The sequence below is a fragment of the Myotis myotis genome, unplaced genomic scaffold, assembly GCF_014108235.1.
Source record: "Myotis myotis isolate mMyoMyo1 unplaced genomic scaffold, mMyoMyo1.p scaffold_m19_p_29, whole genome shotgun sequence".
NCBI classification, from domain to species: Eukaryota; Metazoa; Chordata; class Mammalia; order Chiroptera; family Vespertilionidae; genus Myotis; species Myotis myotis.
In genome coordinates, this window is record NW_023416334.1 from 3,185,944 (window position 1) to 3,210,588 (window position 24,645).

Sequence of the window (24,645 nt, forward strand, 5' to 3'; positions counted from 1 at the left end):
ATCATAAACATGTTATATATATTAACATTAAATGTGTTTATATTATTCCTAAATGAATAAATATCTTTAAAGTTTCCCCATTTTAATATCGAATGTGGTAAATATCAACATATATAACCCACATAAACAAAAGCTCCTTAGAGCTCTAAATTTTTAAAGAGTATAAATGAGTCTTGAGACCAACATGTTTGATGACCACTGGCCCGGAGAATTAGGTCAATCTTTAGTGTCCTATACAGGCTGTTCACACCCAGGTCCATGTATACACACTCCTTCTAGAGAACCTGCCCCTAGTTAAGGTGTGGTTTTAACACCATGTTTGTACCAAGTGAACTACCCTATTGGACCAGGGATATACCAATCAGATCCCTCTTCAGAAATTTGGAATTGAGAACATGAGCTACAGGTACCTGAGTTGCAAAGTGGCCACAGCAAGAGTCAAGATGAGCCACATATTTTGTGCCACCGAAGTTAACAGAGGAAGTAGAGAACACCAACCTAGACAAAGACTAGAGTAGACATGCATAGAGAAGTAGAGCCAAGAGAATTTGCAAGCCCCTAAGACACAGCAGCAGTTGCCTTGGCTCCTGACTCTCAGCTCCAGGGTCCGTCCCCACAGGAGACCACTGTACTTCTTTTCTTGTCCTTGGATACCTGTTAAACTGAACTAAAGGGTGTCCCAAAATTCACGCAAGAAGTAATTTCGATAGAAAACACAGGTTTATAATTAAAAATTGTAAATTTTTTATTGATTCATAAAGTATACAATATAGGGTTATGTATGGAATAGCATATCGGGTAAATGGCCTCCACGGTTTTGCTGGCACATACACAAATGGATTATGGAACAACAACAAGTGGATGCTGATTTTTCGAACAAAATCATCTTCAGCAATGAGGCTCATTTTCATCTTGATGGCTTGGTTAATCGACAAAATTGTCCCATTTGGGGTTCAGAAAATCCACGAGTGATTGTTGAGAAACAAATGCATCCACAATGTGTCAGTGTTTGGTGCGGATTTTGGGCTGGAGGCATCATCGGACCATTCTTCTTCGAAAATGTGGCTGCTCAGGCAATAACAGTTAATGGTGCTCGCTATCGCGACATGATAATCCAGTTTTTTGTGCCTAAATTGCAAGCTATGGATGTGGACGACATGTGGTTTCAACAAGACGGTGCCACATGCCATACAGCCTGAGAGACAATTCAATTACTGCATGAGTCATTTCCTAGTCATGTAATTTCCCGTTTTGGTGATCAGAATTGGCCACCCAGATCATGCTATTTAATGCCGCTGGACTTTTTTCCTTGGGGTTTTTTGAAGTTTAAGGTTTATGCCAACAAGCCCACGACCACCCACGCCTTGAAAGAGGAAATTGAGCGCTGTAGCAACAAAATTCAGCCAAATTTATGCAAAACGGTCATGGAAAATTTCAACAAAAGAGTGCGTATGTGCCAGAAAAGCCGTGGAGGTCATTTACTCGATATGCTATTCCATACATAACCTATACTGTATACTTTATGAATCAATAAAAAATTTACAATTTTTAATTATAAACCTGTGTTTTCTATCAAAATTACTTCTTGTGTGAATTTTGGGACACCCTTTACATGGTCTTACAGTAAGTCCTTCTTTACTAAATATAAGTGAGTAGGTTTTTATTTCTCATAATTCTAAGATCTCAAGTTAAGTCTCAAAATAACTATATAGACCTTGGAAACAACCCAAGTATCATTTCCATCAACTGATGATGAATAAATAAAATCAGGTATACCCATACAAGGAAATATTATTCTGCCATAAAAACGAATGGCCCTGGCCGACATAGGTCAGTGGTTAGAGTATTAGCCCACACACAGAATAGTCATGAGTTCAATTCCTGGTCAAAGGCTCGTACCTGGGTTGCAAGTTCATCCCTGCCCTGGTCTCTGGCAAATTTGGGAGGCAACCAGTCAATGTATCTCTCTCACATCAATGTCTCTTTCTGTCTTTGTCTTTCTCTTCCCCCTACCTTCCACTCTCTAAAAAAAAAAAAAAAAAAAAAAAAAAAAAAAAAAAAAAAAAAAAAAAAAAAAGAATGAAGTATTGACACCTGCAATAACTTGGATGAATCCTGAAAACATTATGTTAAGTAAAAATAGCCAATCATAAAAGTATACATTTTGTATGTTTCCTTTCATATGAAAGTCCAAAATAGTCAAAATAGTGATAGAAAGTGGATTAGTGGCTGCTTAGGGATGGTGGGATGTGGATGAAGGAATACAAGATGAAAGCTCAAGTCTCTAGGATTTCTACTGTGTTTTTTTTTCACTGTGGTGAAATACACTTAACATATAATTACCATTTTAGTCATTTTGTTTTATTTTTTGTTAATCCTCACCCAAAGATATTTTTCCATTGATTTTTAGAGAGTGGAAGAGAGAAGGAAAGACAGAAACTTTGATGTGAGAGAAACACATCGATTGGTTGCCTCCTGCACGAGCCCCGACCAGGGCCCGGGCCGGGGAGGAGCCTGCAACCCTTGGCCGGAATCAAACCTTTGGTCCATAGGCTGATGCTCTAACCACTGAGCCAAACCGGCTAGGGCCATTTTTAAGTGTACATTTCTGTAGCTCTATGTACATTCATATTACTGTGCAACTATCATTACCATCTATTTCCAGAACTTTTTATCTTTCCCAACTGAAACTCTAAACCGATTAAACACTAACTCCCAATTCCTCCTCCCTCTGGTAACCACCATTCTACTCTCTGCCTCTATGAATTTGTCTATAATAATAAAAGGGTAATATGCTAATTAGGGCAGACCTCTTCCAGACGTCCATCCAGACAAAGCCACAGTGGCTGCGAGGCCCGGGGCTCAGGCCTCCCAGTCGCCACAGCTGGCGGTGGCAGCAGCAGCGGGATAATGGGAGCAGCGCCTTCCCCTGATCAGCCCGGTCACCTCCCGCAGAGGTTGTTAGTAGGACATCCCCTAAGGGCTCCCAGACTGTGAGAGGGGGCGACCGGGCTGAGGGACAACCCCCCTCAGTGCACGAATTTTCATGCACCAGGCCTCTACTTCCTCATATAATTGGAATCATACAGTATTTGTTATTTTGTGACTGGATTATTTCACTTAGCATACCTTCAAGCCGTATCCATATAATAGCATTATATCAAAATTATTCCTCTTTTTAAGGCTAAATAATATTCTCTGTATTGGGATTCCTTTTTGAGGTGGTGAAAATGTTCTAAAATTGACTGTAGCAATGCTTTTACACACCTCTGAATATACTAAAAACTGTTGCATTGTAAAAAAAAAAATGGATGAATTGTATGGTATACAAATTATATATCAATAAAGCTGTGTTTTAAAAATTATCAAGCCCAAACAAACAAAACTATATAAAGCAACCACAGAATTTTAAAATTATTGTGCTGCAGTCCAAGTTAATATATAACATCTTTCAGGGGTTTTAATATCCCCCGTGTTCATATCTTAAAAACTCTGAAATCAATGTGCATCCTACAATCAATGGCACATTATGATTTAATTAGCACTTTTTCCTTAATCTTAGAGGCAAATAACATTACCTTATAAGCAAAGAAATCTTTCGGCCGAAATACAGTCTGAGAGTTACTGCATTCAGTAAATCTTTGGCTTTTCTCCTAAATCTTCCCCAGGAAAGCTCTCAGAACAGAAATTACCATTTGCTTTTCTTCCCTTTGTTCCTTGACCCTTAGGATAAGGCAAGATAATTAAGGACACTAATATTCTCAAAGTGACTTCCAATTGGAGGTCCTTAAAAGACCAGGTAACATTTGCAGTGCTTTGAAAAAAGCCTAACAGAAATATATATAAACACTGGGGACAGAGAAAGATATCCTAAGCACAAACCAAAGGCACAAATAAGGTTGGTTGATATCTTTAACTAACAAAAAGTATTCTTTTATTTTTCTGTGCAGCAAAGACAACTTTAAATGGCAAACCATAAAACAGAAAAAGTACAATAGCAAAATTTTGATATACCAAATATGCATATACGTGTATATATATTTCTTACAAAGCAATAAAAAAGATGACACTTCAGACATGACAAGAATATGGGATTAACTAAGGAAATAAAATTAATGAAATCATAGAAAAATAAAATAAAATCATTCCCCAAATTTGCAAAATATTAAAAAACTAGAGGCCCGGTGCACTGGGCGGCAGGGGGGAGGGAGGGGGAATCCACTCAGCCCGGCCTGTGCCCTCTCACAGTCTGGGACCCCTAGGAGGATTGAGCCTAAGCCATCAGTCAGATATCCCTCTCACAGTCTGGGGCTCTCGCAGTCCGGGACCCCTTGCTCCTTACCACCCACCTGCAGTGGAGGCAGGAGAGACTCCCACCACCACCGCTGCACTCACCAGCCATGAGCCCAGCTTCTGGCTGAGCAGCGTTCCCCCTGTGGGTGCACAATGACCACCAAGGTGCAGCTCCTGTGTTGATCATCTGCCCCCTGGTGGTCAGTGGGGCCATTCGCAGGTCATTCCACCAGTCATTCTGCAATTCGGTCGATTTGCATATTAGGGTTTTATTATATAGGATAATGCCTAGTGCTGGGGAGAGTTTGGGGGAAAAGGCACTCTTTTACAGTGGTATGTCAAATGAATACAAATTGCATTCTACAGAAGAATGGCAATATATACCACGAGCCTTGAAAATATGCATATTCTCTAGCACAGCAGTTCCCCTTCTAGGAATTCATTTGATTACTCAATACAGAGATACCCAAAGATGAATGCCTGAGACTGTTTCTCAAGGAACTGTCCAAAATACCCAATATGAGCTGAGAAAAGTGTTTTATAAAAAGTTTAGCTAATGGGAACTTTTATTTGGGGGACTGCCACAAAAGTCTGTATAAATTAGAACATTTCTGTTTTACAAATGTATAATTTGCATGTACCATTAGTATTCAATTTTCCATGTGTCTCATATCTTCACAAGATTTTAAGACCAAAGATAGAAATGTCATATATTCAACAAATACTTAGCGAACAGTACACACTACTATGTACCAACACACTGTCCTAAACATTGGCATAGAATGGTGACCAAGATATGTCATCTTATTGTGAGGTGACATAGAAAATAAATAATCATAAAATAATATCATGAAGTGCTATAACTAAAACAGAACAAGATAAGAGACATTTTCGATGGGGTGATCATAGAAAGCCAATCTCAGCTAGGATGACCCGATTTCCTGAAACAAACCCAATTTACAGCTGTTGTCCCAGTGCAATTATTAATTATGTTCCATTTCCTTCTCAAGACTGTCTCAGTTCTATTATTATTTTAGAGCCAAAGTATGAAAGAGAAGAAGACAGAGTTGGCCTGAAAGAGATTAGAGCATTTCATGGAGGACTACAGAAATCCTAATGTAAAGCACGGAGGCACGAGGAGAGTGAAGGAGTAGGGTGGCAGGGGGAAAGGCCTGAGAATGGGGCATGGGGTGGTATTGGGAGGGGTTTGATGGTTTATATTTAGAAATTGAAATATCTCTCAGTATTCTGAATATTAATCCTTTTCTACTTTTATGTTACAAATATAGCAGATCCTCAACAAGTCATTTCCATTCAACACTGTTATATTATCACTAGAGGCCCGGTGCACAAAAATTTGTGCACTCGGGGGGGGGGGGGGCCCTCAGCCCAGCCTGTGCCCTCTCCTAGTCTGGGACCCCTCGGGAGATAACGACCTGCTGGCTTAGGCCTGCTCCCGGGTGGCAGAGGGCAGGCCCAATCCCTAGGTGCAGCCCCTGGTCGGGCTCAGAGCAGGGCCGATTGGGAAGTTGGGGCGCCGCCCCCTGTCATGCACAAAACAGGGCGATCGGGAGGTTGTGATGCGACCCTCAGTCACGCTCAGGGTAGAGCCGATTGGGGGGTTCGGGCACCGTCCGTCACACTCAAGGCAGGGTCAATGGGGAGGTTGCAGCGCCACCCCCTATCACGCACAGAGCAGGGCCAATCAGGGGGTTGGGGAACTTCCCCCTGTCACTCACAGAGCAGGGCCCATCAGGGGGGTTGGGGCGCCGCACCCTGTCACACACAGAGCAGGGCCGATCAGGGGGTTTGGGCGCCGCACCCTGTCACACACAGAGCCGCAGGGCGATCAGGGGGTTGGGGAGCTCCCCCCTATCAGGCACAGAGCAGGGCTGATCAGGTGGTTGGGGCGCCTTCCACTGTCACAAGCAGAGCAGGATGGATAGGGAGGTTGTGGCCCCGCCCCCTGTCACACACAGAGCCGCAGGGCGATCAGGGGGTTTGGGCGCTGCCCCTTGTCACGCTGATCCCGGTGCCGGGAGGCCTCTTGGCTCCGCTGATCCTGGTGCTGGGAGACATATTACCCTTTTACTATATAGGGTAGAGGCTTGGTGTACGGGTGGGTGCCGGCTGGTTTGCCCTAAAGGGTGTCCTGGATCAGGGTGGGGGTCCCCACTGGGGTGCCTGGCCAGCCTGGGTGAGGGGATGATGGCTGTTTGCAGCTGGTGACACACCCTTCAGGGTGGGGGTACCCACTGGGGTGCCTGGCCAGTCTGGGTGAGGGGCTGAGGGTTGTTTTCAGGCGGGGGTGACTGAAGCTCTCAACTGCTTCTTTTTTCCTTTTTTTTTTTTATTCTGGGCCAGCTTTAGCTTTGAGGCTTGGCTCCAGCTCTTAGGCGTCCGCTGCTGAAAGCAGGTTTCTGGCCTTTGCTTACAATGTTGCGATCCTGCTGGCTGAAGCCCAGCGGACTAAAGCAGGTTTCTGGGGTTTTGTTTAGCTTCTATATTTGTTACATAGTTGCTTAGAGGTGCAGCTCAGAGGCCTGCAGTGGCAGGCAGGGAACTTTGGAGTCCTCCGTCACTGAAGCAAGCAAACCTCATGTTCGCTTTAAGCTGCCTGGCTGCCGGCCGCCATCTTGGCTGGCAGTTAATTTGCATATTGCCCTGATTAGCCAATGGGAAGGGTAGCGATTGTACGCTAATTACCATGTTTCTCTTTTATTAGATAGGATGTTGATGAGACGCCATAGGAACATAGATCTTGCTTATTTCAATTAGGGTATGGTAAAATTTGTTTCAGTTACATATTGTTTAAACTAAAGTCACAGAACCTATCTAGGAAGTTAAGTGAGAACTTACTCTATTTTCTTCCAGAATTCATAACTTTCTGAAGACCGTCTCTACCCCAAATTTTAAAAATATTATTCTACATTCTCCTCTTAAACATCTAAAGTTTTATTTTTTTAATATTTAGTTCCTTAATCACCTAAATTTTTTTCTAAACACGGGTTAGGTAGAGGACTACCTATATTTTCTTTAATTGATAGTTATTAAACATGTCTGCCTTTCCACACTGTTCTGAAATGCCATCCTTGTTACAACCCAACAATTTTCATATATACCCTACAAAAACTCACACACTTACTAGTACATAAAAAAGGATATTTATTGCAGCAATGCAAAAGGAAATTTGAAGATAACCTAAATTCCACAATGTAGTATATTCATATGATAAAATACTATACAAAAGTTACAATGAAAAACTAGAGCCCTAGCCAGTTTGGCTCAGTGGATAGAGCATCGGCCTGCGAACCTAACGGTCTTGGGTTCAATTCCAGTCAAGGGCACATACCTAAGTTGCAGGCTCGTCCCCCGTCTGGGCCCTGGTCAGGGCACGTGCAGAAGGCAACCAATTGATGTGTTTCTCTCACATCAATATTTCTGTCTTTCCCTCTCTCTTCCACGCTCTCTAAAAATAAATGGAAAAATATCCTTCGGTGATGATTAAAAAAAAAACACACAAAAAACTAGAGCTATATGTGTCAAAACATATAAACCTTAACAAAATACAAAGCTGAGTAAAAACAATTTATACAGTGATACTAATATGTTACAAACACAGACAACAATACTATATATTTTATACGTGCATATAATCAAAGCATAAACACAAAATATACATCTACTTTAGGATAACAGTCACAACTAAGAAAGGAAAATGATCTAGGAAGGGGGTACAATCTTTAATAATTTATTTCTTGAAACAAAAACAAATATGATAAAATATTGTTTTCTTAAACGCAGATGGTAGGTACATAGACAATTGTTCATAAAGAAAAATATGAACAATTATAAAGTATATTTATAATATGTCCATGATTCCTATGCCAATACCACACGTTTTAAGTTACTGTAACACTATAAGGCTTTTAGATCTGGACAAGTTTCCCCTTACTATGCTTAGTTGTTGCTGCTCCTTTCAAAGCCTTCAGAACGCTATTCTAGCACTTTTCTTCTTTCATGTGAATATCAGAGTCAGCTTGTCAGGCCCCATAAAAAACTCTGGATGAGACCATATTAATATTGAATTCATACACTGACTAAAGGGAGAACAGAAGCTAACTTTATACTGTTGAGCATTCTCATCCTAAAACATGATTATATATGTTTATGTTTCAGGATGAGAAATAATGTTTGTGTGTGTGTAATTAAGATGGAAATATTTTATGCATATTCTACACATTTTCCCATTATATATGATTAATATCCTATATAATAAAAACCTAATATGCTAAGTGTCCCGTCATCCAGTCGGACGTTCAACCAATCACGTGTAATATGCTAATGATATGCTAAGGCCGCTCAACTGCTCGCTATGATGTGCACTGACCCCCAGGGAGCAGATGCTCCAACCGGTAGGTGCAGCTTGCTGCTAAGGCCTAGCCAATCAGGACTGAGCGAGATGGGCTTGAGACGCCCTTGAGCACTCCCACAGTCCCTCCCCAGCTGGACAACCTCCCACGTCCCTCCCCGACACTGATCTTGAGGTCCCGTGGCCTCTCAAAATCCAGGACCCCTCAGGGGATGTCAGAGAGCCAGTTTCCACCCGATCCCACAGGCTAGGCCGAGGGATCCTACTGGTGCATGAATTCATGCACCGGGGCATGTGTGTGTGTGTGTGTGTGTGTGTGTGTGTGTGTGTACATGTGTGTGTATATATAGATCCTATCTAATAAAAGAGAAACATGGTAATTAGCGTACAACCGCTACCCTTCCCATTAGCTAATCAGGGCGATATGCAAATTAACTGCCAGCCAAGATGGTGGCCGGCAGCCAGGCAGCTGGAAGCGAACATGAGGCTTGCTTGCGTCAGTGACTGAGGACTCCAACGTTCCCCGCCTGCCTTGCTGGCCTCTGAGCTTGAAGTTTGAAACATTGTAACAAATATAGAAGCTAAACAAAACCCCAGAAACCTGCTTTCAGCGAGGCCGGGATCTCAGAGGTGGAGTTGATACAGTGTATTGATTACAGAACCCAAACAAACCAGATACGTGCTTTTAGCAGCAGAGGCCTCAGAGCTGGAGCCAGAGCTAAAGCTGGCCCAGAACAAAAAAAGAAAAAGAAAAAAAGGAGCAGTTGGGAGCTTCAGTCACCCGCCAGCCTGAAAACAGCACTCAGCCCCTCACCCATACTGGCCAGGCACCCCAGTGAGGACCCCGACCCTGATCCAGGACACCCTTCAGGGCAAACCAGCCAGCCCCCACCCGTGCACCAGGCCTCTATCCTATATAGTAAAAGGGTAATATGTCTCCCAGCACCGGGATCAGCGGAGCCGCGAGGCCTCCCAGCACGGGGTCAGCGTGACAGGGGGCAGCGCCCAAAACCCCTGATCGCCCTGCGGCTCTGTGTGTGACGGGGCGGGACCACAACCTCCCTATCCACCCTGCTCTGTTCGTGACAGGGGAAGGCGCCCCAACCCCCTGATCAGCTGTGCTCTGTGCCTGATAGGGGGGAGCTCCCCAACCCCTGATCGCCCTGCGGCTCTGTGTGTGACAGGGTGCGGCGCCCCAACCCCCCCGCCCCCCACGGGCCCTACTCTGTGTGTGACGGGATAGAGCCATAACCTCCCCATCAGCCCTGACCTGAGTGTGACCGTGGCGGCGTCCCAACCCCCTAATCGGCCCTGCTCTGTGGGTGATAGAGGGCGGCGCCCCAACCCCCTGATCCGCCCTGCTCTGTGTGTGACAGGGGGCGGTGCCCCAACTCCCCTATCAGCCCTACTCTGTGAGTGACAGGGGGAGCTCCTCAACCCCCTGATGGGCCCTGCTCTGTGCGTGACAGGGGGGAGCTCCCCAATCCCCTGATGGGCCCTGCTCTGTGCGTGACAGGGGTGAGCTCCCCAACCCCCTGATGGGCCCTGCTCTGTGCATGACAGGGGGGAGCTCCCCAACCCCCTGATCGACCCTGCTCTGTGCGTGACAGGGTACAGGGCCCCAACCCCCTTGATGGGCCCTGCACTGTGAGTGACAGGCGATGGCGCCACAACCTCCCCATCGACCCTGCCTTGAGTGTGACAGGGGGCAGTGCCCCAACCCCCCAATCGGCCCTACCCTGAGCGTGACTAGGGGTGGCATCGCAACCTCCTAATCCGCCCTGCTCTGTGCATGACAGGAGGCAGCGCCCCAACTCCCCAATCAGCCTTACTCTGAGCCCTGCACCTAGGGATTGGGGCTGTCCTCTGCTATCCGGGAGCAGGCCTAAGCCAGCAGGGCATTATCTCCAGAGGGTTCCCAGACTGCGAGAGGGCACAGGCTGTGCTGAGGGACGCCCCCTACCCCCCCGAGTGCACAAATTTTTGTGCACCGGACCTCTAGTATGTATGTGTGTGTGTGTATATATATATCTCCTATAAAACAAAAGCCTAGGTGGCAACACGTGTGATGTCACCATAAGATGGCCACCACAAGATAACCAGCAGGGGAGGGCAGCTGTAGTCAATCGGGCCAGCAGGGGAGGGCAGTTGGGGGTGACCAGGCTGGCAGGGGCGGGCAGTTGGGGGAGAGATCAGGCCAGCAGGGCAGTTGGGGGTGACCAGGTCTGCAGGCGAGGGTAGTTAGGGGCAACCAGGCCTGCAGGAGAGCAGTTAGGCGTCAATCAGGCCAGCAGGGGAGCAGTTAGGGGTGATCAGGCTGGCACGCAGAAGCGGTTAGGGGTAATCAGGCAGGCAGGCAAGCCGTTAGGAGCCAGCAGTCCCAGTTTGTGAGAGGGATGTCCGACTGCCAGTTTAGGCCCGATACCTCTAAACCGGCAGTCAGAGATCCCCCCAGGAGTCCGAGACTGGAGAGAGTGCAGGCCAGGCTGAGGGACACCGACCCATGCACAAATTTCGTGCACCGGGCCTCTAGTAATATATAATGGGAAAATGTGTAGGATATATATATATACATAATTCTCATCTAAATTATATTTAAAAATATGTAAAATTCCCATAAGAAATATTACACACACACACACACACACACACACACACACAGGTGTGTACGTATATACTCATGACAGGAATTATTTATATACCAGGTTTGGCAAACCTAGGTTTACAGTTATGAGTACACGAAACAGTTTATTCTTGTATTATTATTTATTACCAGAGGCTCAGTGCATGACATTCGTGCACTTGGGGGGAGGGGTCCCTCATCCCGGCCTGCGCCCTTTTGCTGTCCAGGAGTCCGCAGGGGATGTCTGACTGACGACTTAGGCCCACTCCCCATGGGGAGTCGGATATACTTAGCGCTGCTGCGATGCAGGAGAGGCTCTGCCATTTCTTGCCAGCCATCAGCCCAGCTTCTGGCTGAGCAGCGCTCCCCCTGTGGGAGTTCACTGACCACCAGGCGGCAGCTCCTGCGCTGAGTGTCTTCTCCCTGGTGGTCATTGCACATCATAGCGACCGGTCATTCCACCATTCGATCTATTTGCATATTACCCTTTTATTATATAGGATTGTATTATTTTCCATAAGAACAAATATAAACTTACTTTTGCCATCACCTTGTATAACTAAAATAAAAATCATAAATAAATATATTCATATAAAGCAGCAAGAGAAAGAAAGGCAGTTACATACAAGGGAGTACTCATACGACTGTCAGCTGATTTCTCAACAGAAACTATGCAGGCCAGAAGGGAGTGGCAAGAAATATTCAAAGTGATGAATGCCAAGAACCTACAACCAAGATTACTTTATCCAGCAAAGCTATCATTCAGAATTGAAGGTCAGATAAAGAGCTTCACAGATAAGGAAAAGCTAAAGGAGTTCATCACCACCAAACAGCAGGAGGAGGGGGGGGGGGGAGGAGGAGGAGGAGGAGGAGGAGGAGGAGGAAGAGGAAGAAGAAGAAGAAGAAAGGAAGAAGGAGGATGGAGGAAGGAGGAAGGAGGAAGGAAGGAAGGAAGGAAGGAGAAAGAGGGGGAGGAGGAGGAGGAGGAGGAGGAGGAGGAGGAGGAGGTAAAGATACAAATTATGAACAACAAATACACATCTACCAACAAGTGAATCTAAAAATCAAGGGAATACATAATCTGATGAACAGAATGAACAGGTGATTATAACAGAATCAGGGGCATAGAAAGGGAGTGGACTGACTATTCTTGGAGGGGAAAGGGGTGTGGGGGATGTGAGAAGAGACTGGACAAAAATCGTGCACCCATGAATGAGGACAGTGGGTGGGGAGTAAGGGCGGAGGGTGGGGTGGGAACTGGGTGGAGGGGAGTTGTGGGGGGGGGGGCAAGAGGAACAAATGTAATAATCTGAACAATAAAGATTTAATTTAAAAAAAAGAAAAAAATAATTAAAAATAACATTTAAAAAAAATCACAAAACAATATGTCATTTTATATGTGTTTTCCGATGGTCTTAGGCATCCCCTGTGAAAGGGTCGTTCGACCCCCAAAGGGGTCGCGACCCACAGGTTGAGAACCGCTGTCCTAGAGGTTTGTGATTTTAGTGAACTTAACTTGAATACCTCCAAAATAAAATAAAGTACTATCAACTCAAAGCAGGTGGCAATAAAACATCAGTGAAATCAGAGATTAACCCTTAATAGTATATAAATTTATGGGTCAAAGCAGGTACAAAAACTACAGGGGTAGCTGGTCACAAGAACTACAGCTTGGAGACCACTACGACCTCCTTCCTCAAAACGTTAAGCATATAGTAATAGTTCAGACCTTCTTATTTTTAAACTGGACTTTCCCCTCAACCATCTTAGATGGAAGCCAAACGTATAAAATATACAAAGGAGAAATGATTCTGAGAATGGGGAACCTAGACTCTATCTTTTCAATCTCTCTTCCCCAGTCCTGCCTTCCACTCTCACTCCAGTTATGGTTCACCAAGATATATCTCCACAGAACACTTTACAGTTTGAAAGCAACTGAAATAAAAGAATCCAGTTTAAAATTAAGGTTGAAGGGGAAGAGAACACCTCAAGTGGCAATTTCAATTTTTAAGTTCAGTTCTTTGCACCAAAACTCAATAACTCGGGGTTAGTCACATTCTTGACTCATGAAAAGTAAAATTTCTGTGAAACTTTTAAGACACCTGGTCAAGGTTAGCTCTTTCTTTCACCACATTTTGTTGGAATTTGGGCTTTCCTGCCTATTTCTGGGCTGTACAGTTCTTTCTGGGCTCCTCTGTAGCAATTTGAGAGTTTTGAGCATCACCTTCCACTGGAACCCTTTGGAGGGATCTAGGAGTTTCAAGCTGTGACTAGACTTCCAATGGGCTCACCAAATAAGCTCAAGTTGATTTCGGGGTCTTCTAAGATGCTGAGTGAATAAGATTCAGTTGGCCCTGGCTAAGTGGCTCACCCAGTTGGTTGGAGCATCACCTCTCGCACCAAAAGGTTGCAGATTCTATTCCAGGTCAGGGCACGTACCTAGGTTTCTGGTTCAATCCCCAGTCAAGGCGCATATGGGAGGCAACTGATCAATGTCCCCCCACCCCACCCCACCCCCGTTTCTTTCTCTCTCTCTCTCTCTCCCCCCCCCCCCAATTAAATAAATAAATAAGCAAGCAAGCAAGCCTTGGCCAGTTTTTCTCAGTGGTTAGAGTGTTGGGCCTTGGACTAAAGGGCAGAACAGGAGTCAATCAATTGATGTGTCTCTCACACATCAATGTATTTCTCTTTCTTTCTCTTTCTCTCTCTCTCTCTCTCTCTCTCTCTCTCTTTCCCTAGCACCCCTTTCCCCCCTCCCCTCTGCCTTCCATTCTCTCTAAAAATCAATGGGGAAAAAATATCCTGACACATCTGGTAAGGATTAAAAAAATAAAGTAAATGAACAACATATCCCCCCCCAAAAAAAAATAATAATAATAAAATAAAAAACATATCCTTGGGGTAGGATTTTTAGAAAAAGAAGATTCAGGGATTCTCAAGCTGTCTCAGAAGTACTAGCAAAGAACCTTGGTAACTTGACTCTCAACCCTAGTACCAAATTCCCTTTCCTTCTACCCGGAGGTTCACCCCAACATCAGGACAGAGTAAAGAATTTCCAGGGGCTTGGCCTGGGGCTGCGTCAGGCATACTCTACGTGAGACATGAAATGTGGACATTCAACTGCTTGGAAAGAAAGGCTGCAAAGGATGCTACTAGTTATTAAATATTGCACCCTCTCTACTTTGAAAACACCCATGTGAGAGGAAACTTGAGACTGAATCAAGATTCAGAAGCTTTAGATGTCGCGGTCATTATTGCCTATTTCTTGGAGTCCTTCTGATGATATTAGTATGGAGAATAATTAAGATACTAAGTGGAGTTAGCCATTAGCCTTATTCTTGTACTTTTTTTCTTGCTAGTAATTTTAGGGTAATTGTGCAGCAGCTTGGGAAATCTATTCTGTTAGGACATAATGTATACCAATATTTTGATAACCTCTGATAGAAGTTCTGTGATGTCTTTTTTCTCTTTTTCATCTCTTTCTTGAAAGTCTATCTTGAGGCCAATAACTTATAAGGAATCTACATAGTTTGCATTTCATTATACCTCAGTTCCACTTTTTTATTTGACCCAAAGAAACACTAATAGGTCTTGAGTGTTGCTGAAATCAGTAAGATGAAACGCAGTATCAAAAATTAGAAGTAACTTGTGTGTAAAAAAGAAAGCATTGGGTGGTTTGGCTAGAGCATAATTAGCACAGGATGTATTAAATTCTCTGGGTTTTCAAAAATGTAATTTGTAACAATTTTTTTACATGCTATTTCAATTTTTGTACATGTATAGAGTATCTTATTAAAAGATGGGGCATATTTAGGCACCTTTAAAAAAAAAAAAAGAAACCTGGTCAAGGTTTTATATGCAACCTCCTCATATCATAAACATTTAGTATAATTATATTTTAGAATGGAAATAATATACTAGAATTAATGTCAGTTATAAGTGACAAGAACACATTTTATCTGAATTTTACAGATAAACTCATAACTAGCCTCCTGTATTTTACAAACAGGCAATAAAATGTAGTAAAATGAAATTGCTCTACTTAAATTCCTTTTTGTATCTTCCCACATTAAAGTACCATAGTCATCCCCCTCCCTTTGACTGCGGTTTCAGCTACTCATAGTCAACTGCAGTACAAAAATATTAAATGGAAAATTCCAGAAATAATTCATGACTTTTAAATCTCCCACCATCCTACTCCACCCTCCATCCTGCCCAGAGGTGAATCATCCTTATGTCCAGCATACCCATTCTGCATATGTTACCTGCATATTAGTCACTTAGTAGCTGTCTCAATTATCAAATCAACTGTAGCAGTATCACAGTACTTGTGTTCAAGTAACCCTTATTTTACAATGGCCCCAAAGCACAAGAATAGTGATGCTGGCAATTTGGATATGCCAAAGGATATAAACTGGTTCCTTTAAGAGAAAACATATGTATGTAGTAGAAAAGAAACATAGTATATGTAGGGTTCAGTACTATCCATGGTTTCAGGCATTCACTGGGGATCTTGGAACATACTCCTAAGGCAAGTTAGTAAGAACCTAGGAAAATCCCCTGGCTAGTGAAATGAGGAAACCAAGACAAATGGCTGAACAAACAGCTGGACAGGCTGAACAATTAACAGCCAGCTGATAAATCACAAGATTTTATGCTCCCTAACCAAAGATACCTAAGAGTGGGTGGTTTAAACCTATCCCCTAACCAAAAATATCTAAGAGCAGGTAGCTTGAATCATCTTTTGATAGATAACAAAACAGACCAAAAAAAGCCACCTAATTAGAGCCAGACTAATCTATCTATATATAGCCTATCTAATAAAGAGGGAATATGCAAATTGACCATCACGCCGTCGCAAAAGATGGCAGTACCCACAGCCACAAGATGGCGGCACCCAGTCCAGAGTCCCCCAGTCCTTTCAGCCCTGCCGGGGAAGGGGGGGGGGGGGGGTGGCAGGCACACAGTGCAGCCGGACCCGCCCTCAACCCCCCAGCCACCCAGGGCAGGTCCAAGGTACAGGCAAGGCTTGGATGGCGGCTGCCCAGCCGCCCAGGGCCAGCCAAGGCTTGCGCTGCCAGCAGTGGCAGCAGCAGAGGTGTGATTGAGTTGTCACCTTCCCCTGATGGCCGGGTTGCCTCCTGTCCCTGAGGGCTCCCGGACTGTGAGAGGGGGGAGGCAGGGCTGAGGGACCCCCCTCCAGTGCATGAATTTTCATGCACCGGGACTCTAGTATGTTGTGTGTGTGTGTGTGTGGACACACACACACACACACACACACACACATATAAAAGGCTAATATGCTAAGTGTTCGACCCTCCAACCAGTTGCTATGACACGCACTGACCACCAGGGGGCAGATGCTTAACGCAGGAGCTGCCATGACATGCACTGGCCATTTACAGAGAAACGGCATCGCGTACCTGGCGTCCACAAAGCAACACTCAGCTTCCCCCAAGTGGGACACAGGCCCTGCCACCACCCAGGAGCAACAGCCTACCAAATCACAGCCGCTGCCAAGACCCCATGGCACAAAATGCAACCGAAAGCCCAGTCCAGCCCAGAAATGGTGGCTGTGGACACCAGGTAATGATGTCACGTAGCAACGCCCAGCTTCCTCTCCGTAGTGACAGGCCATTTAACAATAAATGCCACTGCGAACCTGACGCCCACCAAACAACACTTGGCTTCTCCCAAGTAGGACACAGGCCCCTGCCACCATCTCAGAGCGACACCCCACCAAATCGCAGCCAAGACCCCAGCCCAGCCCAGCCCAGAAACAGTGGCTGTGGGTGCCGGGTAATGGCATCACGTTTTTGTTGACATTCTGAAGCTGAAACTGTCAACAGAATATGTCTAAAGACCAACTATTGCCACAACGTACCTCTACAGTTGAAAGAAACCAGCATCGTGGACAGAATGTATCTGAAGACCAACTACTGGCACAATGTACCTCTAAGGCTGAAAAAAAGTGACATCATCAACAGAGTATGTCTGAAGAACAACTACTGGCACTACGTACATCTGAACCCAAAAGAAAGCGACATCATCAACAGAATATGTCTGAAGAACAGTCATAAACAAGTACTACCAATACTGGTAGGAACTGCCTTCATAGCGAAAATGAGGTAAATGAGGATGCAATTATCGAACACAGTTGTGGTGGAATGACTGTTAACATGTCAATTTTGCCTATCCCTAAATTTCTCCAATGATAAAAACCATCTCATGGAAAATGTACTCAATGTAGTAAAGGCAAAGTTTGTCCAAATGATATAAATTTTCCAGAAAACCCAGCATATTTTTAAAAATTTATGATAAATGAAGATTATGACAGTAAAAATCTCATGGAAAATATTTGTTGTTATATTATGTTGTTATTATTTATTTATTAATCAATTTATATATTATTTTCATGTACATTTTACTAATTTTCTTTCATCTCTGACACTTCTATTATAGAAAAAGGGCGAATAGCGATACGTATTAAAATATTTAATTAATTTACTTTCAGTGTTTATGAATCCATGCACCGGGCCACTAGTCCAAGATAAAAGTAAAAGTAAGAAGAAAATGACCCCAGAAACCATCAACAAAACAACAAGAAAGCCCACTGCATGGGAGAACGTATTTGCCAATGATATTTCCGATAAGGGTTTAATCTCCAAAATTTACAGAGAACTCATACAACTTAATAAAAGGAAGATAAACGATCCAATCAAAAAATGGGCAAAGGATTTAAATAGACACTTTTTGAAAGAGAACATAGAGAAGGCCCAGAAACATGAAAATATGCTCAAAGTCACTAATCATCCAAGAGATGCAAATCAAAACAACAATGAGTTACCATCTCACACCTTTCAGAATGGCTATCATCAACAAATCAACAAACGACAAGTGCTGGTGAGGATGTAGAGAAAAAAGAACCCTCTTGCACTGCTGGTGGGAATGCAGACTGGTGCAGCCACTGTGGAAGACAGTATGGAGTTTCCTCAAAAAGTTAAAAATGAACTCCCATTTGACCCCGTAATGCCACTACTAGGACTATATCCCAAGAAACCAGAAACATCAATCAGAAAGGATATATGCACCCCTATGTTCATAGCAGCACAATTTACAATAGCTAAGATTTAGAAACAGCCTAAGTGCCCATCAGCAGATGAGTGGATTAAAAAAACTGTGGTACATGTACACAGTGGAATAGTATGCTACTATAAAAAAGAAGGAACTTTTACCATTTCCAACAGCATGAATGGAACTGGAGAGCATTATGCTAAGTGAAATAAGCCAGTCAGAGAAACATAAATACTACATGATCTCACTCATGTGGAATATAATGATCAACAAGAATAGATCCAGAGACAAATGGTGAGGGGGGAAGGGGATGTTAGAGAGCAACCAAAGGACTTGTATGCATGTATATTAGCATAACCAATGGACACAGACACTGGGGCGGTGGGGGCTTGCCCAGGGTGGGAATGGCTGGGGCAGGAGGGGTCAATTGGGGAAAAAGGAGACATAAAACTTTAGACAATAAAAAAAAAACACACAAAGAAAATGACCCCGCCCTAGCTGGTTTGTCTCAGTGGATAGAGTGTCCGCCTGCCGACGAAAGGGTCCCATGTTCGATTCTGATCAAGGGCACATGCCCAGGCTGTGGGCTTGATCCCCAGTAGGGGGCATGCAGGAGGCAGTCAATCAATGATTCTCTCTCATCATTGATGTTTCTAACACTCTCGCCCTCTCCCTTCCTCTCTGAAATCAATAAAAATATATTTAACAAAAAAAAGAAAGATAATGACTCCAGCCCCATTATAAGCTCATTTTTATATATCAATGTACCAAATGACATAGCTGGAAATCTAATGAATAGTCTGCTGAGATCCACCTCTGAGACCTCCCCTAAAATTCCCACCTATAAAAAATAGATAAAACCCTCAGGACAAAGGGTGCCAATGGGAGCTCTTCTTTGAGCAAACCTGTGTCCCCCTTTCCTCGGGCATGTACTTTGCTTCTTCTACCCTAAGCTCTAAGGGTGCCCACAAGACATGCACCCAGGGGAGCAATGGGCAGTGGCAGCTTGTCCCAGGCTTATCCCCTGATCCTGTCTCCAGGGGCCCTTCTTTGGCCTCGTGGTCCCAAGCTTTAATAAACTTACTCTCACTTTCACCTGGACTCGTTCATGCATGAGTCAGGAACCTGGAGGTCGTCTGATTCATGAAAGGTCCTGACTCTACAGAGGCAGGGCTAGCCCCCAGCACAGAAGCAGTTTGGTAACATCCGCTGCAGATAAGGAGGAACTACTATAATAAAGATACACACACACACACACACACACACAAATTTACTCAACAGGAAACATATCTTGCAACAACAAAATTTCAAAAACACTCATCAGAAAGGAAAAAAATCCAATTCCTTCTCACGGGAACTCCTGGCTTTTGACCAATAATCTCTGTATAACCAAAATGTACTTGGATAGGTTTTCAAGGTGGACTCAGCTGTGTGTGTGTGTGTGTGTGTGTGTGTGTGTGTGTGTGTGTGTGTGTTCATGTATGTGGAGGTCATGGGGGGGATTAAAAATGTACTCCATTGTGGTGAGACTGTAGATGCCTCTTTTGATGAGCAAGAATGAACCCACGGAGGGTCACACTAAGGCAAAGCCCACAGTTCACCAAAGGAGACAAATAATCCTACAAAATACACAATTCAATTTTCTTTTAAATTATCAAATAATAAAACCTTTTGATACAAAAGTATGGAATAGGGGGATGGCCTCTATAACATTGCAGATGCCAAAATATTAGTAAACTGAGGCAAATCAGGTTGCACTAATTCTCACAAAGGAGCCTAGCTCTAGTCCAACTCCAAAAGTACATTAGATAAGGAGAAGCTAAGACCACATGCACCACTATGTTTATTGCAGCATTATTCATCATAGCAAAGGTATGGAAACAACCTAAGTGTCCACTGATAGACAATTGGATGAAAGACATGGCATATATATATATAATCTCCCAGGTTCAAAGGCTGTTAAATTGCATTGTTTACCCATACGTATTTTCAGAAAAAAATCACTTCTACTGTCGTGGTAAACAACCTGCTTCCCTATTTATAATGGTCTGGCTCTCTAGCAACTTCAGCGTGAAATTACAGCTAATTTGCCTACAAACATCAGGTGGTCATAATAACCTGGCCTACACACACACACACACACACACACACACACACACACACACAAATGGACTATTACTCAGCCACAAAAAAGGAATGAAATCTTGACATTTGCAACACAGATGGACCTAGAGCAAAAGGGGGATACAGATTTCCTCAAGGTCCATTTATTATGCTAAGTGAAATAAATCAGAGAAAGACAAATATCATATGATTTCATTAATATATGTAATCAAACACAAAAAACGGAAACAAACTCATAGATACAGAGGACGTTTTGGTAGTGGCCCAATGGGATGAGTGAAAAGGGGAAGAGATTAAGAAGTACAAATTGATAGTTTTTTTATATATATATATTTTTATTGATTTCATAGGGGAAGGGAGAGGGAGAGAGACAGAGAAACATAAATGATGATAAAGAATCATTGATCGGTTGCCTCCTGCACCCCCACACTGGGGATCGAGCCCGAAATCCAAGCAAATGGCCTGACCAGAAAGTGAACTGTGACCTCCTGGTTGACAGGTCGACGCTCAACCACTGAGCCACACCAGCCGGCCCGAATTGCCAGTTTTAAAGCAATCATGATCCTGGTTGGTGTGGCTCAGTTGGTTGGTCGTTTCCATTCCTGGTCAGAGCACATGCCTGGGTTATCTTGAATCCTAGTACAGGAGGCAACTAATAGCCGTTTCTCTCTCCCTCTCCCTTCCTTTTTCTAAAATCAACAAAATCAAATTTTTGAAAAACAAAACAAAAAACAGTGACGACCCTGGCTGTGATGGCTCAGTTGGAAGTCATCCTGTACACGGAAAGGTTGCGGGTTCAATTCCCAGACAGGACATATACCTAGGATGCAGGTATGATTGGCAGTGGGGGGCATACAGAAAGGCAGCCAATCTCTTTCTCCTCTCTTCCTCTCTCTTCCCTTCTCTCTAAAATCATGTCCTTGGGTGAGGATTAATGAAAACAATTTTTTTTTTTAACCACAGGCCACTGTCATGAAGAACACAGTAGCTATATGGACCAGGAAGTTCATAACCAACAGACTACTTTATCAGAAACAAATGATCATTGAGGTCCGTTACCCTGAAAAGGTAACAGTACCTGAGACAAAAATTTGGGAAAAACCAGCCAAAATGTCATCTTTGTATTTGGTGGCAAGACAATTGGCTTTGGCATGATTTATGATTCCTTGGATTACCCAAAGGAAAATGAACCCAAACACAGATTTGCAAGACATGGCCTGTATGAGAAAACAATGACCTCAAGAGAGGAACACAAGAAGAAAATGAAGAAAATTAGGAGAAGTTCAAAGGCCATTGTTGGTGCTGCAAAAAGTGAGCTGGAGATGGGACAACAGAAGGAGTTAAGATTCTTCGGTGACTTTATCTGTGGTAATCACAGGTTTTTCATGAGAGGATTAATAAACTAAGAACTTAAGATAATCACGAGGATATAAAGTACAGCATAGGAAATACAGTTAATAATATTGTAATAACTGTATGGTGTCAGATGGGTACAAGACTTATCGGGTGATCACTTCATAAATTATATGTCTAATCACTGGGTTGTACACTCGAAACTAATATAATATTGTATGTCAACTGTAATTGAAAACTTAAAAAATTAAAATTTAATTTAATTTAAAAAGAAAAAAAGAAAGCTGACCTCCTGAGCTATCTCAGAGTCCAGCCCTCAGAAGAGAGAGACAAGAAATCATCTAAGTGAATTCTGTAATCTGTGTAAGATCAGAGTGGTGCTAAACTGGAATAAAATTTCTCCTGTAGTATAAACTATTCTTCCCTTAAAAAGTAGGGGGGGACTCCTCTGTGGGAAGGCATTAACAAAGTATTTTATCTGTAGCCTCTTTTTACATTATGACATCTCACTTAGAAGATAGATGAAAGGGCCCAGCCCGTGTGGCTCCGTGGTTGAGCATCAACCTATGAACCAGGAAGTCACAGTTTGATTCCCAGTCAGGGCACATGCCTGGGTTTCGGGCTCCAACCTTAGTAGGGGGCTTGCAGGAGGCAGCCAATCAATGATACTCTCTCATCATATTAATGTTTCTCTCTCCTTCTTCCTCTCTGAAGTCAATAAATATATATATATATTTTAAAAAGAAGTAGATAAATGGGAGCTAAAGAAGAGGCCTTTTAGGTTAAATTATGCTACATTGATAAAGTCTGATACTGAAAAAAACACAAGAATAAGGGCATAATTATTTGATTAATCTAAGGGTACAGACATTCAATAAATAATTTTTTAATTAAAAAAAAATTCTGCTTTATCCCTACATAAATAAAATAAGAAAGAACAAGTTTTCCAAGAGAGCAGTAGATAACACACATCTGAGAACTTGGGGGTATAGTTGTATTATATTGAACTAAGTTGAGCAATAGTCACTCTTTCAACTATAAGAATGAATATATATATATATTTAAAAGCCAAAATGGCCCTAGCCGGTTTGGCTCAGTGGATAGAGCGTTGGTCTGCGGACCGAAGGGTCCTGGGTTTGATTCTGATTAAGGGCACATGCCCGGATTGCGGGCTCCATCCCCAGTGTGGGGCGTGCAGGAGGCAGCCGATCAATGATTCTCTCATCATTGATGTTTCTCTCTCTCTCTCTCTCTTTTTTTCTCTCTCTCTCCCCCCTTCCCTTCCTCCCTGAAATCATATATTTTTAAAAGCCAAAATGGACAACTATCTGCCAATTTTCTCCTCCATTAACACAAAAGAGAACAGTGTATTAAGATTACAAAAACTTGAACTCTAGAAGCTTGTCATAATAGATATGACAATACCTAAGGAGAATAATAAAAAGTTATTATTTATTGAGCTTTTGTTTGTACTAGGCAATGCACTTACAGCTTAGTCATACAAAAGTTCACCTAAAACACTAGTTCCATTATTTTCCCTAATTAAGGTTTCAAAAAGGCTAAATAAGAAACTTCTCCAAGGTAATTTTTTTTAACTCAGAGATAGTTATCTTAAAGATCATGTTCTAGTGCCTCCCCTTTGACCCAAAAACAGAGACACACTGCTAAAAGTTATGAAGCAAAATAAAACAAGACTAATGAACAGCCTCTATTTCCAGGTATGTACCAAAATAAAGTAGAAAAACACAATTAACTTAAAATAAAATTTATTGAATTATATCTAAAAATAAAATCACTAGACACCTGTAAGGGCAGGTATGATCTCTGTTTTGCTTATATGGCCTCCCTAGCACCTAACAGTGCTTAACTCTCAAACAACACCCATTCCAACTACAAGTCCTCTTCTTCCTTCCACTCTGGACACTTCCTCCAAGCCTTCCAACTCTTCTCCATCTTAACTCCCCCAACTTCATCTCTTGCTGCAAGAAACTCCTAAATGGACTTCCTACTTCAATACTTTCTCCACAGAAAAATCAAAGCATTCTTTTAAACCAGAAATCAGAACATGTTCTGCTTAAAACTCCCCAGGGTTTACCAGGCAACTTCAAATAAAATCCCAATACTCACTAGGACCCACACGTCCCGACCAATCTGGCCTGCTTCTCTCCCAATTGTTCAGTAGGCCCCAGCAACAGAAGCTTCCTAATAGATCTTTCATTCTGCAGGACCCTTTTTTGCCTCAGGTCTTTGTCCTTTACTCTCTGCCTGGAACATTCTTCCTGACTTATTCCCGTGGCTGACTTCTCCCCAGACTTAAGTCTCAGTTCAAATGTCATCTTTTCAGAAAAGCCTTTCCCAACCACATTATAAGGTAGGCTCCCACCAGTTACTCTCAATCACATCACCCTTTTTGTTCTTTACAGGATTAATCATAATCTAATGAATTATTTAGTTTTACTTGATTATATGTATGTACTCTGTCTCCCTCATTGAATATAAACTCTGTTTGACTTCTTACTGTATTTGTTTAACAAAATAAATAAGAGATGTACAGAACTTAATTGAATTAAAGTTTGAAAATCCACTGAGAATATGGAAATCTGTTAGAGGATAGTAAGTACATAAAGGTGCCAATTTCCCCAAAATTAACCTTTAAATTCAATACTCCCAATCAGTAGTCAGTATTCCCGATAAAAATCTCAACAGGATTTCTTTTTGAACTTCATAGAATGATTCTAAAGTTCATCCAAAACACATAGACAAGAACTGTCAAAGGCTGAAAAAAAACATAATGAACAGGTGACTA

At 42.9% G+C, this 24,645-nt stretch overlaps 1 protein-coding gene across 20 annotated transcripts in view; it reads right to left on the reverse strand.

Moving 5' to 3' along the window:
* The window catches only part of NCOR1 (nuclear receptor corepressor 1), a 231,918-nt gene that overhangs the window by 199,664 nt on the left and 7,609 nt on the right, over positions 1-24,645 (reverse strand). Inside the window, exon 1 of one of the 20 annotated variants that reach the window (XM_036296342.1) lies at positions 24,490-24,514. The exons of 16 other annotated variants lie outside the window; for them this stretch is intronic. The gene's annotated coding sequence lies outside the window, so the exon portion shown is untranslated. Of the gene's footprint in view, positions 1-1,899; positions 2,019-3,578; positions 3,922-17,172; positions 17,272-24,489; positions 24,515-24,645 lie in introns of those variants that run through there. 3 more of the 20 variants (XM_036296337.1, XM_036296339.1, XM_036296338.1) reach the window with 3 other exon arrangements.